This window comes from Sapajus apella, unplaced genomic scaffold, assembly GCF_009761245.1.
Source record: "Sapajus apella isolate SASKATOON/1434 unplaced genomic scaffold, GSC_monkey_1.0 scaffold12, whole genome shotgun sequence".
Lineage (NCBI taxonomy): Eukaryota > Metazoa > Chordata > Mammalia > Primates > Cebidae > Sapajus > Sapajus apella.
Genome location: NW_022436952.1, coordinates 15,748,631 through 15,765,608, shown reverse-complemented (window position 1 = coordinate 15,765,608; position 16,978 = coordinate 15,748,631).

The window sequence follows — 16,978 nt, the reverse complement described above, 5'->3', positions numbered from 1 at the left end:
CCACCACCAGAAAAGACCACAGGCCTGTGGTTTTCACTAGCCTCAGAGGAAAAGACACTCTGGTCTGTTTTATACAGAAAGTGTCTACCTAAAGGGCTGACGAGCCTTTATTGGGAACCGAGCATTCTGACCACACAGTAGGGATTAAGAAGCTGCCAGGGAAAGCTCCCACTCCCATCTTTTTCCGTTTGCTGCTCCCAACCATAGTCAGGAAATCAGACTTGCTCTGGCCCTGGCCTACTCTAGTTTGAAGCATCAAAAGTTAGTGTTCATTATGTGTCAGGGGAAACCTGGAAATATGCCCTCTGGTTTCTGCTTTCCACAGCTCTGTCGTCTAACAACCTCAGTTGGGGATTTCAGAGGAACAATCAAGGCCTGGGGTATCCCCTCACACTAAGGGTATTCTGATGTCAGTCTTTGTGTTCATGAATGGGAGGCGTGGCCTCTGGGAGGGTGCGGGGGGATGAGGAAGCATGATTTATCCACTTAGGGCTTGTACTTCCAGCGCCTTCCAGGGCCTGAAGGTCAGATCTACCATGTATGGTTATACAGGTCATTCACTGCACAAGAGTATCCAACCAAGGGAGCAAGTGGGTGCTAAAATACAGCCTGTACACTGCTTGCTAAGTTGTGTGTCCCGGTACAAACCAGTGTCCAACCAGAAGATGACTTTTTTCGAGTATTCCCAAGGGTTACTATGAGCTGGCAGTGGCCCTTCAAAGGCCATGCTGCCAGGCCATAAACCCTCCGTCTCCCTGCTCCGCTTTCCTGAAGTACAGTAGGGATAAGAGCTTGCTCATTTCCAGGCTGTGGTGGGGTGGACACAAGGGCACAAAGAACTTCAACTAACAGAAGTCAGAGCCAAGGGTTTTCACTTTGAAGAAATGTGAATTCCAGTGTGTGTGTGTGTGTGTGTGTGTGTCAAGTACTAAACTGTAGATTATCAGGGAGATGTGTTAATAGTATAGATAATAATAACTAATCCTCATGAGTCCCTTGCTCTATGCCAGGCTCTATTCTAAGTGTTTTAAATGCAATGCATTTCGTTTAATCCCAGGAGCTGCCTTTTGAAGTGAATGTGTTACTATAACCCTGTACAGATGAGCAAGCTACAGTTTAGAGAAGTTTAGTAACTTGCCCAAGATTATCCAATTTGTCAGTGGCAGAATTCAACTCCAGATTGTTTCCACTGCCTGCAGTCTTAGCCATTATACTATTCTGCCTCCTAACAGAGAAAAGAGGAGGGAAAATATCAAACAGGGTTTGGCCCTCTATCTAAATTATACCAGCATTTCCTAAACTTATCTGACTCCAAAGCCCTTTTTTTATCCAAACATTTATTGACATCCCCAGGAACTACTATTCCACAGGACACAGTTTTGGAAACTTGTGGTATACTAATTACTGCTGTTTGTGTAAAATGCTTACTGTTTAGGATAATTACTATGCAACATAGTCACTGTTATAATTAATATGTCAGCTTAACTTGGTTTTTTATTTGATACAGCTACACTGTTTGTGATTGCCCAGTTTCCTGTTGCCCATATAGCACAGTCATGTCTTCTGATTTCAAAATCAAAATCAGACTGTTGTTTTTGGCTTTTTGGTGGGCTCCTTTTTTGTCTGGCTACTTCTTTAACTTCGGGCCTCCCCAGGGCACTTTGCTTCCCTCACTGCTCAGCTTAGAAATTTCACCCACATTCATGGTTTTTACCATGATCTGGGCCCCAGTGACCCCCCTAATGCCTGGACCTCTCCACTGTGGATACCCCACAGGCTCTTCAGACTCTTCGCATGCACACATATAAAGCAGTGGGCCAGAATGCCTGGATTCTGACTTCTTTCCACCACTCTACCAGCTGTGCAGATCTGGCTAAGCTATTCAACATCTCCAAATTTCATTTTCCTCATCTATAAATTGAGAATCATATCCACTTCATACAGTTAAGAGAAAATGCATGAAAAAGTCCTGGCACAGTGCCTGGTCCATATACGTGGTTAATAACTGTTAGCCATCTTCAACCTTTCTGTCACAGACGTGTTTGCCTTGCCTGTATTTCCTATCTCAGTTTATGACCCCATTATCCACCCAGGCACAAGCCAGAAACCCTGGATTTGTGTCTCTCCCTCACCCGCCAGGTCTCCATCACTGCTTACCTCCCGGTTATATTTCCAATCCACACCTTCCTTCTCATTATGACTCCCCTGTGTCAAGCACTCATCATCTCTTTCATTTGGTTCTCTGTCTCCATTCTTGGCTCCTCTACCTGAAATCTACAGTGCAGTGGTCTATCTAAAATGCAGATTTCCTCAGGCACGCACCTTGTTACTGCTCAGAATAAAGACCAAGTCCTTTCCCATAACTTAGCCACCACACGTGCACACCCTGCTTCTCTGCCTTATGTCCCCACACTTTCCATCTTGCTCTTCTTGCTCTAGTAACACCGTCCACTGCCTGTTGTTTCCCTACACGCAGATTCCACACCTGAGCTCATGTGGCTGTCTTGCCTGTGAGGCTTGGAGCTTTTTTCCTGGCTAACTCCTTTGTTTGGATGTCATTTACCAAGCCTTCCCTGAACCCCAGAGGGAATGCATACTTCTGTAACATCCACGGGTTTTCACTGACCACTAAATATTAAATATGTCAGTCTTATGTTTGTCTGTAGTTCCTCTCAGGTGAGAATCACGTCTTACTTACATGTGGCTGCAGGACCTAGCATAGTTCCTGAAACGGGAAGTTCTCTGTAAGTGTTGTATAAATTGATTGTACCCATTAATGACTGAAAAGTACAGCTTGGAAGGACACTGTTTCTCTTCCTCCACCTCAAGGAACAGTGTCCAGGCTCTGTCTGCCAAGAACCAGCAATGCATACTATTTACACTGGGCTTTAAAATCTCCAGGAAATTGTAGAAGGTTGGGAGAGACATACATTGACGCTCCCATTGCAGTGCAGACCCTGGTGCCAGTCCCCTCTGTCAAGTCCCATGTGATTAGAAGTGCTGAGATCCACCTCATTTCTTTGCTGATTTATTGGGTGGCCTTGCAAGACATATTTCCCTGGCCAACTATTTACCAAGCCCCAAATAGTGTCCCTCCTTGGCCACGTGTGGTGGCTCATGCCTGTAATCCCAGCACTTTGAGAGGCTGAGACGGGTAGATCACCTGAGGTCAGGAGTTTGAGACCAGCCAGGCCAACATGGTGAAACCCTGTCTCTACTAAAAATATAAAAATTAGCTGGGTGTGGTGGTGGGTGCCTATAGTACCAGCTACTCAGGAGGCTGAGACAGGAGAATTGCTTGAACCCAGGAGGCAGAGGTTGCAATGAGCTAAGATCATCCCACTGCACTCCAGCCTGGGTGACAAAATGAGACTCTGTCTCAAAAAAAAAAAAAAAAAAAAAATTGTCCCTCCTCTCTCCAAACTCCCTGAAGAAGCAGACAAGATCAGCCACTTGAACTAGTGACATAAGCACTGGACTAAGAGTCAAGGAGGAAGTCCCAAGCCATATTCAGCTGTTAGTCAAGTCATTTTACCTCTCAGACTCTGGATTTCTTCATCTGAAGGATGAGGACTGTTTGATCTGTAAGGTCCCCAGAAGCCCCAAAGTCTATGATTCTCTATTTCAATAACCCCATCACAAAGGATACCTTCTCTGATCCACTCAGTCAGAATTCACACCAAATGAGTTCCTTGAGAGTTGGGATATCATTTTGCTCATCTTTCTATTCCCCTAAGAAACAACATGCCTTGATCTAGTTTAGATTCAATGAATTGTTTAGAGTTTCAATTAAAATATTAAAGCAAATGGTTACTAAGAAACTAAAGAGAAGATGCCCAGTAGAAGTTGTGTTCAGGTCATGACTCCTCATAATTTAAAAGTTTTCCTCCTTCATTGTCTGGGCAACCCTGAGAAACCCTGTCTTTGCCATCAAGAGAGAATCAAGACATTGCTATGGAAATTACCAGCCTTGAATATCTAAAAAGACCAAGTTTGTGTTCTTTGGTGCAAGAAATACCTCAAGGAAAACAAACAGGACTGGAATAGCCACCCTGACTCCAGGGAGCAGCAGTCATGGAACAGTTGCCTCAGGGCATCCCAGTAAGGCAAATCTGCTGTTCTCCTGGCATCTCCCCACTCTCAATTCAAATTCCCAGGGAAGTCACATGTCCACCTTTTGGTCACAAAAGAGAAGAGCAGCCTGATTGACAGATCTTCTGAGATGGAGGAAGGAAGAGCTGACAGAGAGAAAGTCCACTAGTGGACACAAAAAGTAAGAAACCACCGATGTCCACTCTCTTGAGAGCCTTGAGAGAGAAAGGCAGAGTCACAGATGAGGGAAATCCTTGTCCCTGCTGTCATAAAAATGCACACTATGGTCTCTCACCATTGGTCCCTGACAGTGAGGTAGGGAATGGAGGTGGGGACCCCTACAAAATGAGACTGGTGCAATTTTGCCTTCCTTTTCAAGGACAATTTTGAAGAAAAACTTTGCCTTGTCAGGCATACTGTGGTTTATTCAAGGTGACAAAAAACTTTTCGGGAGACAGAAGTGGGCAGATCACTTGAGGCCAGAAGTTTGAGACCAGCCTGGACAACATGTTAAAACCCTGTCTCTACTAAAAATACAAAAATTAGTCAGGTGTGGTGGCACATGCCTGTAATTCCAGGTACTCCAGAGGCTGAGGCATGAGAATCTCTTGAACCTAGGAGGCAGAGGTTGCCGTAAGCAGAGACTGTCACTGCATTCTAGCCTGGGCGACAGAGCAAGACTCTTTCTAAAACGAAAACAAAAACTTTTTGGGATCTTCTCACTAGCAAAATAGAGGACCCCCTCACCCCCGCCTTACATATCAACTTAATATTACACACACACACACACACACCCCTCAGCTTAATTGAGATGTAATTCACATGTCATAAAATTCATCTTTCTAATGTGCACAATTCAGTGGTTTTTAGTATATTCACAGAGCTGTGCAACCATCACTCATTAATTTTAGAACACTTCATCACCCCCAAAAGAAACTCCATATCCTTGGCAGTCTCCGTCCTATCTCCTCCAATTCCCACTAGTCTACTTTCTGTCTCCATGGATTTGCCTATTCTGGGCATTTTATATAAATGTAATCATACAATATATGGTCTTCTGTGATTGTGACTGACTTATTTCACCTTAGTATATTTTCAAGGTTCATTCACACTATAATATGAATCAGGACTTTATTCTTTTTATGGCCAATTAATGCTCCATTGTATTGGTGTACCACATTTTGCTTATCCACCAGTTGATGGACATTTGGGTTGTTTCCACGTTTTAGCTATTATGCATAATATTGCTAGGAACATTCATGTGCAATATTTTGTGTGAATATATGCTTTCATTTTTGGGGGGAATATGCTTAGGTATGGAATTTCTGGGTTTTATGGAAACTTTATACTATCGTTTTAAGGAATGGCCAGATTTTTTTCAAAAGTGCCTGCATTTTATATTCCTACAAGCAGTGTTGGAAGGTTTCAAGTCTCCTCATCCTCACCAACACATTATTATTTGCCTTTTTTTCATTATAGCCATTCTAGTGACTGGGAAGTGGTGTCTCATTGTGGCTTGTATTTACATTTCCTTAATAGCTAATGATGTTGACCATCTTTTCTCGTATGCTTATGGACCATTTATATATCTTTTGGGGAGAGATGTCTATTCATATTCTTTGCCCATTTTTCACTGGATTTATTATTATTACTATTGAGTTGTTCTTTATGTATTCTGGATACTAGACTTTCATCAAATATTTAATTTTGCAAATGTTTTCTCCCATTCCATGGGTCTATATTTTCACTTTCTTGCTAATGTCCTTTGAAGCACAAAAGTTTTTACTTTGGATGAAGTCAATTTGTCTGTTTTTTCTCTTATCATTTGTGCTTTTAGTGTCACTTCCAAGAAACTATTGCCTAACCCAATTTCACAAAGATTTACTCCTTCATTTTCTTCTAAGAATTTTAGCTCTTGCATTTAGGCCAGTGATCTATTTTGAGTTAACTTTTGTGTATGGTGTGAGGTAGAGTTCAACATCATTTGTTTTACATGTGGATATCCAGTTGTCTCTCATCAATGGTTGAAAAAGCGATTCTTTCACCACTGTCTTGACACCCTTATAAAAAATCAGTTGCCTATAAATGTAAAGAGTTTCTGAACTGCCAATTCTATTTCAATGATGTACATATTTATCTTTATGCCAGTACCACACTGTCCTCATGACTGTAGCTAAGTAGTAAATTGTGAAATCTGAAGTGTGAGTCCTCTAGCTTTGCTCTTATTTGCCAAGATTTGTTGTCTTTTCTGAGTCCCTTGCATTTCCGTATGTCTGATAGGACCAGCTTACCAGTTTCTGTTAAAAATCCAACTGGGATTTTTGATAGCTGTTGTATTGAATCTGTAGATCAATTTGGGGAGTATTGCCATCTTAACAATATGAAGTTTTCCAGTCCATGAACATGGATGTCTTTCCATTTAGTCAAGTCTTCTTTAATTTATTTTAATAATGTGTTCTAATTTTCAGTGTACATGTCTTCCACATCTTTCATTACTTATATCCCCTAAGTAATTTTTTGATGCCATTGTAAATTGAATTGTTTTCATAATTTTGTATTCAGATTATAATCATTGCTAGTATTTAAAATACAATTGACTTTTGTATATTCCATTATAATTTGTAATCTGCAACCTTTCTGAATTCATGTATTAATTCATAAAAATGTGTATGTATGTATTCCTTAGAATTTTCTATATATAAAATCATGTCATCTATGATAGTTTTACTTCTTACTTTAAAATCTGCATGTCTTTTATTCTTTTTTCTTGCCTAATTGTCCTACATAGAACCTTCAGTAGGGTTGGTGACAGCAGTCATCCTTGTCTTCTTCCCAATCTTAGGGGAAAAGCTTCCAGACTTTCACCATTAATGTTAGACGTGGAAGGTTTGTAGATGCTTTTATCAACTTGAGGAAGTTTATTTCCATCCCTAGTTTGTTGAGTGTTTTTATCGTGAAATGTTATCAAATTGTCAAATGCTTGTTCTGCATCTACTGAGATGATCACATGGTTTTGTTCTTTATTGTTAGTATGGTGTACTACATTGATAGATTTTCTTTTTACTTTCTACTTATTTTTATTTTTACTTTTTTTTGAGAAAGGGTCTTACTGTGTCACCCAGTGGTGTGATCATGGCTCACTGCAGACTTGACCTCCCGGGATTAAGTGATCCTCTCACCTCAGCCTCCCAAGTACCTGCAACCATTGTCACATGCAACCACATCTGGCTAATTTAAAAACAATTTTTTTTTTTTTTTTGTAGAGACAGGGTGTCACTATGTTGCTTAGGCTGGTCTTGAACTCCTGGGCTCAAGTGATCCTCCTACCTCGGCCTCCCAAAGTACTGGGATTACAGGTGTGAGTCACTGCACCTGACCTATTGATTGATTTTTCAAATGTTTAACCAATCTTGCATTCCTGGGAAAATCCCACTTGGTCATGATATATAATCATTTTTATTATATGTTGCCATGTTCATTTTGCTAGTATTTTGTTAAAGATTTTTGTATCTATATTCATAAGTGATATTGATGATAGTTTTCTTTTTCTTCTTCTTCTTTTTTTTTTTTTGATGGAGTTTTGCTCTTGTCATCCAGGCTGTAGTGCAATGGCACAATCTTGACTCACTGCAACCTCTACCTCCCGGGTTCAAGCGACTCTCCTGCCTCAGCCTCAGAGTAGCTGGGATTATAGGTGCCTGCCACTAGGCCCAGCTTATTTTTGTGTTTTTAGTAGAGATGGGGTTTCACCATGTTGGCCAGGCTAGTCTGGAACTCCTGACCACCCACCTCCACCTCCCAGAGTGCTGGGATTACAGGTGTGAGCCACTGTGCTCAGCTGGTAGTTTTCTTATGATGTCTTCATCTGGTTTTGGTAACATGAAATAAGTTGGAAAGTATTCCTATTATATGTTTGAAAGAGTAGAAAGCACTGATTTTAATTATTTAAACATTTAGTAGAACTCGCCAGTGAAGCCATCAGGGCCTAGAATTTTCTTTGTGGAAAGTTTTTAAGATAGTATAATGCAATCTCTTTCTTGTCCTATTCAGATTACCTGTCTCTTGAGATAGTTTTAGTAGTCTATGCCTTTCTAAAAATGTGTGTGTTTTATCTAGGCTATGCACTTTGTTCATAGTATCTCCTTAAAATCCTTTTTACTTCTTTTTTTTAATTTTTATTTTAGGTTTGGGGATACACGTCAAGATTTGTTACATAGAGAAACACATATCATGGGAGTTTGTTGTACATATTATTACCTCACCCAGATATTAAGCTCAGTAATCAATAGTTCTCTTTTCTGCTCCTCCCCAAGTAGACCCTAGTGTTTGTCGTTTTCTTCTTTGTGCTCATAAGTTCTCATCATTTAGCTCCCACTTATAAGTGAGAACACGCGGCGTTTGGTTTTCTGTTCCTGCATTAGTTTGCTAAGGATGATAGCCTCCATCCATGTTCCTTCAAAAGACATGATCTTGTTCTTTTTGATGCCTGCACCTTTTTATTTCTTTAAGTTTGGTAATAATGTTCCCTTTTTCATTCCTAATTTTAGTGTTTTCGTAACTTGAGTCTCTCTCTCTCTCTCTCTCTCTCTCTCTCTCACCTTCTTCTCTCTCTCTCTTTCTCTCTTTGGTCAGTCTAGCTAAAGATTTGTCAATTTTGATAATCTCTTCAAATAACAAATTTTTAGTTTCTTTTTTTTTTTTTTTTGATTGCTTTTCTATTAATAAGGTGGTTCTTGAACAAGCTGCTTGAGTCAGGGACACACAGATTAGAACAATTTCTTTGAGCAGCTGGATTCAAACACAACATGTCTATTTTCCTCCATACTAGAGTTCTCTATATTAGTGTCTCCTCTCTCACCTCTGCCCCTGCAATAATATGACAGAGAAAACAGAGATCACACTATTACATGGGGTCTGTGGGAGGACAACAGTTCCATTAACTCCACAGACGTTTCTGAAACATCTCTAACAAGCTCTGCAGGAGGCACCCAGGGAGATGGAGATGAGTAGGTAGAAGCAGCTACAACTGCTCAGACCTGCAGTGTCACTGGGAAGACACAACGTGTACAACCAAGTTTAGAGTACAACAGGTCAGAGTACAGGGAGGATTGTGACCAAGAGTGAGCAAAATGGTCTGGGAACATGGGTTAGGGGTAATGAATCTGTATGGAAGAATCAGGGAACAGATGGGTTGGCATATGAAGTAAGTCTTGGAGAATGGGTAGAATTTTGGAAAAAAAATCAAGAGCCAAGGCAGGGAATGATGGGAAGCCAGGTTGCAGTATGCTGGGGAAAGGAACAGGCTGGACAGAAAAGTTAGGGCTAGACTTTGGAGGGACCCAAAGGGTGTGCAAAGGAACTAGAACTTCATTCTGAAAAAACTAAGACTCCATTGAAGGACTATGAGCATAAGGATGACATGACTAGCCTGTTGGGATCTGGGATAGCAACAGAACCCTATGTTGTTTTTTTCAGACTCTGTCACACTCACAGAAGCAAGCAGAGATGGCTGCTTTATGTTGATCCCTTTCTCCTTAAGACTCTCTCCTTCCTAGCCTTCCACAGCACTAGCACTTCTCTGGTTTTCTTCCTATCTCTCAGGCTACTCCTTCTGTCCCCTTAGCAGGCTCCTCTTCCTCTGCTCATTCTTTAAATGTTGGTGTTCCTCAGAGTTCTGTTCTAGATCCTTTTCTCACTAGGCCATTCTTCCTTGGAGATCTTATATGTTGCTATGGCTTCAGTGACCAGCTATAGACTGGTAATTCCCAAATCTATTTATAGCCTGTCAAGACCCCTCTCCTTAGCTTTAGACCCATAAGATCTAACTGCCCTGTGAACATCTCCATTTAAGTGCTATATTCATTAGAATCCCTTTGCTGTGAGTAAAAGGAGATCCCAAATAAAATGGCTGAAACAAGATAGAAGTGCAGAGACCTTAAGTCCAGGCCTGGTGTGATGACTCCATAGTGTCAGGGTCTCAGGATTCTACTTATAATTCTGCCACCCTCAACCCTCAACTGATCCAGGATGGCTGCTCAGGCTCTAAGAGGAAGGAGAGAAAGCAGTGACGGAGCATGCTGTTTCTCTTCCAAGACACTTGCCAGAATTCACAATACATGTGCCTATATCCACATATGGTCTTTATTCTGAGTGACCATGTGCCCAGTCAAAAAAGTGGAGTGAAGAAGAACTATCAAACAGAAGTTCTTCTGTAGATGCCCCACAAGCAACTCAAATGCAACATGTCCAAAACGAAACTCCTCACTTTCAACCCTTCCACATCTACTCAGCCCCAAATCTCTTCCTGACTTCTCCATCTCATTGTGGCCCTAGCATCCAGCAAGCTGCCCAAGGCAGAAACCTGGGAGTCATATCTCTGAAACTTGTCCCTATCCTCAAGTCACCATCATGCTTCAGGTCAGCTGCAACAGCTTCAGCCCTCGTCTACTACCACCCATTCTTGCTCTATCAAATGTATTCTGTACGTCTGCGTTGTCCAATATGAAAGCCACTAACTGCGTGTGGCCTGGAGCATTCAAAAGGTGGCTAGTCCAATTCAAATGTGCTGTAAGTATAAAATACACACCAGATTTCATAGACTTAACATGAAGAAAGTAAAATATCTTGGTATTTCTATGTTGATTATATATTAAAATGATAATATATTTATATATTGGATTGAATAATTTATTTAAAATTAATTTCACTTATTTATTTTTACATTATTTATGTGGCTACTAGAAACATTTTAATTACATATGTGGCTCCCATTTGTGGCTCTCATTATATTTCTATTGAAAAGTGTCACCCCACACAAAAGCAAAAAATCTCTTTCTAAAACATGCATCTGAACATGTCACACATCTTCTTAACAGCTTTCAGTGGCTTATTGTCTGTAGGATAAAGTTCATTCTACTCAACATAGTTTTCAAGCCCTCCTTGACCGAGTCCCTGCCCCAACCTCCAGCCTCATCTCTTACTCCATCTTCCCTCCATCTGCCCCCTTGACGCTTGGTCCTGTGTGCTTCTTTCAGTTCCCTCGGTGTGGGTCTATAGCCTCGGGGCCTGCACACATGCTGTTCACTGTGCCTGGAACACTCTACCCACCTTGGCCTGCTTAATGCTCTACTCATCTTTCTAGCCACAGCTTAGACACATGTCTTCCTGAGAGGCCTTCTCAGCTATCCTGTTTCTCTGAGCTCCCATTACTTCTCTATCCTGCCCACCCCACCTCACCCCCAAAAATAGTGTGCCAAAGAACTGTGTCCTTTTCTCAGACTGTTTGGAATCTTGCCTGTCACGTTCACTGTGCTGTTTCCAGCACGTCCAGCAAACGTTGGTGCATAGTCGGCCATCAACAAGTATTTGCTGAATAAATGAATGAATCAATGCATAACATCCCAAAGCCATGTAGACAAATTGGAGGGTAGAACCAGATTAGATGACTTCTTAGTCTTAAAGAGGTGGCCATCCAATCGCCATTAGGTTACCAGCCTGGGAGGTGAGGCAAAGAGAAACTTGTAAGACAACACCCTGTAACTACCTAAATCATATCCCTTAGTTTCCTTACACATCACCATGTCTTCAGCCCCTCTCCAGGCCTGGACAGGCCATTTATGGGGACCCAGGCCACCACTGTCTCTTTCTCCTTCCAAGGAAGGACAAATAGCACTGGCTCTCCTCCCAGGAAAGCACCCCACATTTTCAGCAAAAGCTATATTGAGCATTCTTGCTGGAGATGAGCACTTCTTAAATGAGGGTGGGGTGGATAGAAATGGAGGAAGGAGGTAAGAAGGAGAGAGGAAGGAGGATGCCAGTTTTAAGTTGCTTTTGACCCAGCACCAGGAGAACTGATGTGCATGTTACTAATGAAGTGTGAGCTTCTCTGTGAAGATTTCCTTTCAGGAAACAGGTAGGTAGGGACCCAGAACTGAAGATGGAAAAGAACTTGGAGTCAGGAAGCCAGAGCAGGGAACCCTGGGGCTCCATTGCTAATTTGCTGTGTGACCTGAAACAAGTCACACAGCCTCTCTGGGCTTTAGTTCCTCATCTACAATAAAAAGAATCTTTGTGGGGAGAGAGATCCAAGATGGCTGATCACTAGCAGCTCGGGATTGTAGCTCCCAGTGAAAGCGCAGAGAACAAGAGGATGCCACACTTTCAGACGAATTTTTGTTGCTCACGCACCAGGAGATTCCCAGCGGAGGAGCCCCATGGGTCACCAGTGCGACTCTTGTGGCCGGCGAGGTGGTTTTGCTGCTGCCTTGGTGTGGCGAGGTTCTTGGTGCAGAGTCAGAAAAGCACCATCAATCATAACATTGCTGTTTTGGCCAGCGCAGTGGGTTGCTCAGATTTTGGCGCTGGGAATTAACAAGTTGGACGTCCACTCAGAAACCCAATTATAAAGACGGTAATTATAAAGATCACAGATGGATAAATCTATAAAGAAGGGAAGAAAACAGCCTAAAAAGGCTGAGAATACCCAAAATCAGAACGCCTCTCCCTCTACAGGGGATCACAGTTCCTCATCAGCAACGGAACAAGGCCTGATGGAGAACGAGTGTGTTCCATTAACAGAAGCAGGCTTCAAAAGGTGGATGATAAGAAACTTCTGTGAATTAAAAGAACTTGTTCTAACCCAATGCAAAGAAACTAAGAACTTTAAAAAAAAAGGTTTGATGAACTGTTAACAAGAATACACAATTTAGAGAGGAATATAAGTGAATTAATGGAGCTGAAAAACACAACACGAGAACTTTGTGAACTATGCACAAGTTTTAACAGCCGAATCGATCAAGCAGAATAAAAGATATCAGAAGTCGAAGACCAACTTAATGAAATAAAACGAGAAGACAAGATTAGAGAAAAAAGGATAAAAAGGAACGAGCAAAGTCTCCAAGAAATATGGGACTATGTGAAAAGACCTAATCTACGCTTGATAGGTGTACCTGAATGTGACGAAGAGAACCAATCCAAGCTGGAAAATATGCTTCAGGATATTATTCAGGAAAACCTTCCCAACCTAGCAAGGCAGGACAATATTCAACTCCAAGTAATACAGAGAACACCACAAAGATATTCCTCAAGAAGACCAACCTCAAGGCACATAATCGCCAGATTCACCAGGGTTGAAATGAAGGAGAAAATCCTGAGGGCAGCCAGAGAGAAGGTCAGGTTACCCATAAAGGGAAGCCTATCAGACTCACAGCAGATCTCTCAGCAGAAACCCTACAAGCTAGAAGAGAGTGGGGGCCAATATTCAACATCCTTAAAGAAAAGACTTTCAACCCAGAATTTTACATCCAGCCAAACTAAGCTTCATAAGCAAAGGAAAAATAAAATCTTTTGTGAACAAGCAAGCACTCAGAGATTTCATCACCACCAGGCCTGCTTTACAAGAGCTTCTGAAAGAACCACTACACATAGAAAGGAACAACCAGTATCAGCCTTTCTAAAAAATACCAAAAAGTAAAGAGCATCAACATAATCAAGAATTTACATCAACTAATAGGCAAAACAGACAGCTAACATTAAATGGCAGTATTAACTCACATATATTATTATTAATTCTAAATTTAAATCAACTAAATCCCCCAATCCAAAGACACAGACAGGCAAAAAAAAAAGCCAAATCCCATCAGTATGCTGCATCCAGACCCATCTCACATACAAGGATACACAAAGACTCAAAACAAAGGGATGGAGAAAGATTTACCAACCAAATGGAGAGCAAAAATAAATAAATAAATAAAAAGCAGGAGTTGCTTTAAAGCAACAAAGATCAAAAGAAGCAAAGAAGGCTATTACATAATGATAAAAGGATCAATGCAACAAGAAGAGCTAAAGATCCTAAATATATATGCACCCAATACAGGAATACCCACATATATAAGACTTATAAAGAGACTTAGACTCCCACACAATAATAGTGGGAGACTTCAACATCAATATTGGACAGATCAATGAGACAAAAAATTAACAATGATATCCAGGATTTGAACTCAGATCCGAAACAAGTAAACTTAATTAACATTTATACAACTCTCCACTTTAAATACACAAAATATACACTCTTATCAGTACCACATCACATCTATTTACAGGTTTCAATGAAATATTGGTAGGCTTCTTGTTTGTTATTTTCTTCCTTCATTTTTTTTTTCATGTCTCTATTATTAAGCACAATTATAGGCATACCCATTTTTAGACTGCATTCTAGCCCGGGCAATAAAGCAACACCCCCGTTCTCTCTCCCTCTTCCTCTTTCTCTTTCTTCCTCTCCTTCATTCTTTTTTTTTTTTCTTTCTTTCTTTGTTTTTGGGGGGGGAAAAAAAAAAAAAGAATCTTTGCTTTCTGTATCCCTGAAGGGGCGATTATAAGAATGGAGGCAGGCAAATGAGTGTAAATGGGCTCTGAAAATACAAGCCTCAGAGTAAAAGTCAAGTGAAGTCATGTGAAGGCAAGTGTTTTGAGGCTGTTGTTTTGTTTGGGCAGGAGGTGAACATGCAGCTGTGGAAAGGAAGCTAGGAATGGTGGGTGCGAGTGCACCTCTCTCTCAACAAAGGTGGGTTCAGGCCAGGCATGATGCCTCATGCCTATAATCCCAGCACTTTGGGAGGCTGAGGGTAGATCACGAGATCAAGAGATAGAGACCATCCTGGCCAACATGGTGAAACCCCGTCTCTACTAAAAAAATAGAAAACTTAGCTGGGCGTGGTGGTGCTTGCCTGTAGTCCCAGCTACTTGGGAGTCTGAGGCAGGAGAATCGCTTGCCTGGGAGGCGGAGCTTGCAGTGAGCTGAGACTGCGCCTCTGCACTCCAGCCTGGTGACAGAGCAAGACTCTGACTCAAAAAATAAAACAAAACAAAAAGGTGGATTCCTATTAATGCAGAGCCCCATCCTCCTAGCCATGGCTCAGGAGCCAGATCTGCCTGTTCTAAACCTGGACCAGGAAAGCTAAATTTTGAACAGAACCTTGGAGAAAATAGACCCACCAGGGAACCTCAGGGCCCTGAAAGGAAGGAGCACAGTCTCATTTTGGGCACCCTCCCCTAACTGCTTCTGACACACTCAAGCAAGAGTGAACATACACACACACACACACACCTCCTTTGCAGATGCAGTCCTCCATCCAGAACTTTACACCTTACAGCCTCCTGAAACCTCTTCCCAACTTGGAAGGTTTCTCAGTGAATTGACACTGCCCTTAACCCAGCCAGAGACCACCCTGCCCTGGGCTGCTCCATGTGGAGACCCTGCTCCCAAAAGAGTTCTGCACAGACGAGGCAGCTAGATTCCCCTCTGCCCTACCACAAGCGGGTCTCGATGGTGGGGTGCACACTGAAGGCCCTTGCTGTGGGGGCAGGCCCTGCAGCTGGCAAGGCCGCTGCTTGGAGGTTTTATTATCCTCTTCTCTCTTTTCCTTTCACAGCCACATCAGATCACACAAAGCAATCAGTAGTACCTGCAGTTCCCAACCTGGAGGATTGAAAACACGTTCCCCAGCATGCTGCCGACAGCAGCCAGAATCAAGAGGCTCTGTAATTACAGACATGCAGGGGTTTGCGCTCCTGCTCTCACTCATCTATGAAACACTTCCATTCTCTTCCTTTCCCATCGTGCCCTTAAAAAGGCAACGTGAGGCTGGGGCCTTCAGAAAAGCAAGTTCCAACTCTCCGTTCCACCGTGGGCAGACTTTAGCCCTCACTACAATTCAGATCCGCTCGGTCGTGTGTTCATTCCTTCATTTGAAATGCAGTTAATGAAACCTTGTCTGTACTAGCCCTGGGCCTGGTGCTGGGGACAGCAAATGTCACCCAGCCCTTACTTTTGAAGAGCTCGTGGTCTAAGAAGGAAACTAAGAGAATGATTTAAATAGTTACAGTAAAAATCAAAAAGTGATGTGTGGTAATGGACATGTCGATCAAATCCTAAGTCAGAGAAAGGTACTGTTGAGAAGGATGCCTGTTTCCTGAGAGGCAATATGGTGCAGTGGCTGTGAGTATGGACCCTGGAGAACACAGGCCTGGGTTCAAATCTTGACTTTGCCACTCATTGTATAACCCTAGAAGAAATTGGGAGAATTTTGAGGTCACTGTGAGGAAAAGGTGCGGTGTCTGGCATATAGTATATGCTCAATAAACATCAGCTGCTATAACCAGGGAGAGTAGCTTATAACATGAATTTTTGACTTGTGTGGAGTGAGAAGGTAGGACATTATAGAACAATAATGTTCTATAACAGGAAGAAAATGCAGTGTTTATTTGAAATTCCTTTTGGCTATAGCACAGCCTGTGGGAAGGGAAGAAATATCAAATAAAGCCAGTAAGTTGGGCTGGGGTTAAACCCTGGAATGATGAATGACAAAATGAACTTCAGGAGAGGTACAGGAACACAGGCAATGTTTTGTTTTCATGTTATTCTTTTTTTAAAGAGGCAGGGTCTTGCTATATTGCCTGGGCTGACCTTGAACTATTAACTTCAGATGATCCTTCCACCTCAGCCTCCTGAGTAGCTGGGACTACAGGTACATGCCACTGCATCTGACATAGACAATCTTGATAGGGCCAAGTATCTGTCCAGCCCTAAGCAATGGCCCTCATCTTTAGAGCCACATCCAATTAGGCCAGTATTCAGGTTCTCCAAAGTTAGGGAGGCAGCCCTTGGGGTGTGGTACAGTGTTGGCCAGTATCGTAGATTCTGTCCATCTGGGCAGGCCTCTTCCTGCCTCTGCCAGCAGACTGAGCTCTGCAATCAGGGCCAAGAGAGAAGAGCCATTTCTTCACAGGAACTAGTGGACATGGTATCTCCACCCACCAGAAGGCTAGTGTTGGGGCACAAAGGCTGGGAGAGGCCTCAGGAAAGGTGGCCCGTGGGGAGGGCAAA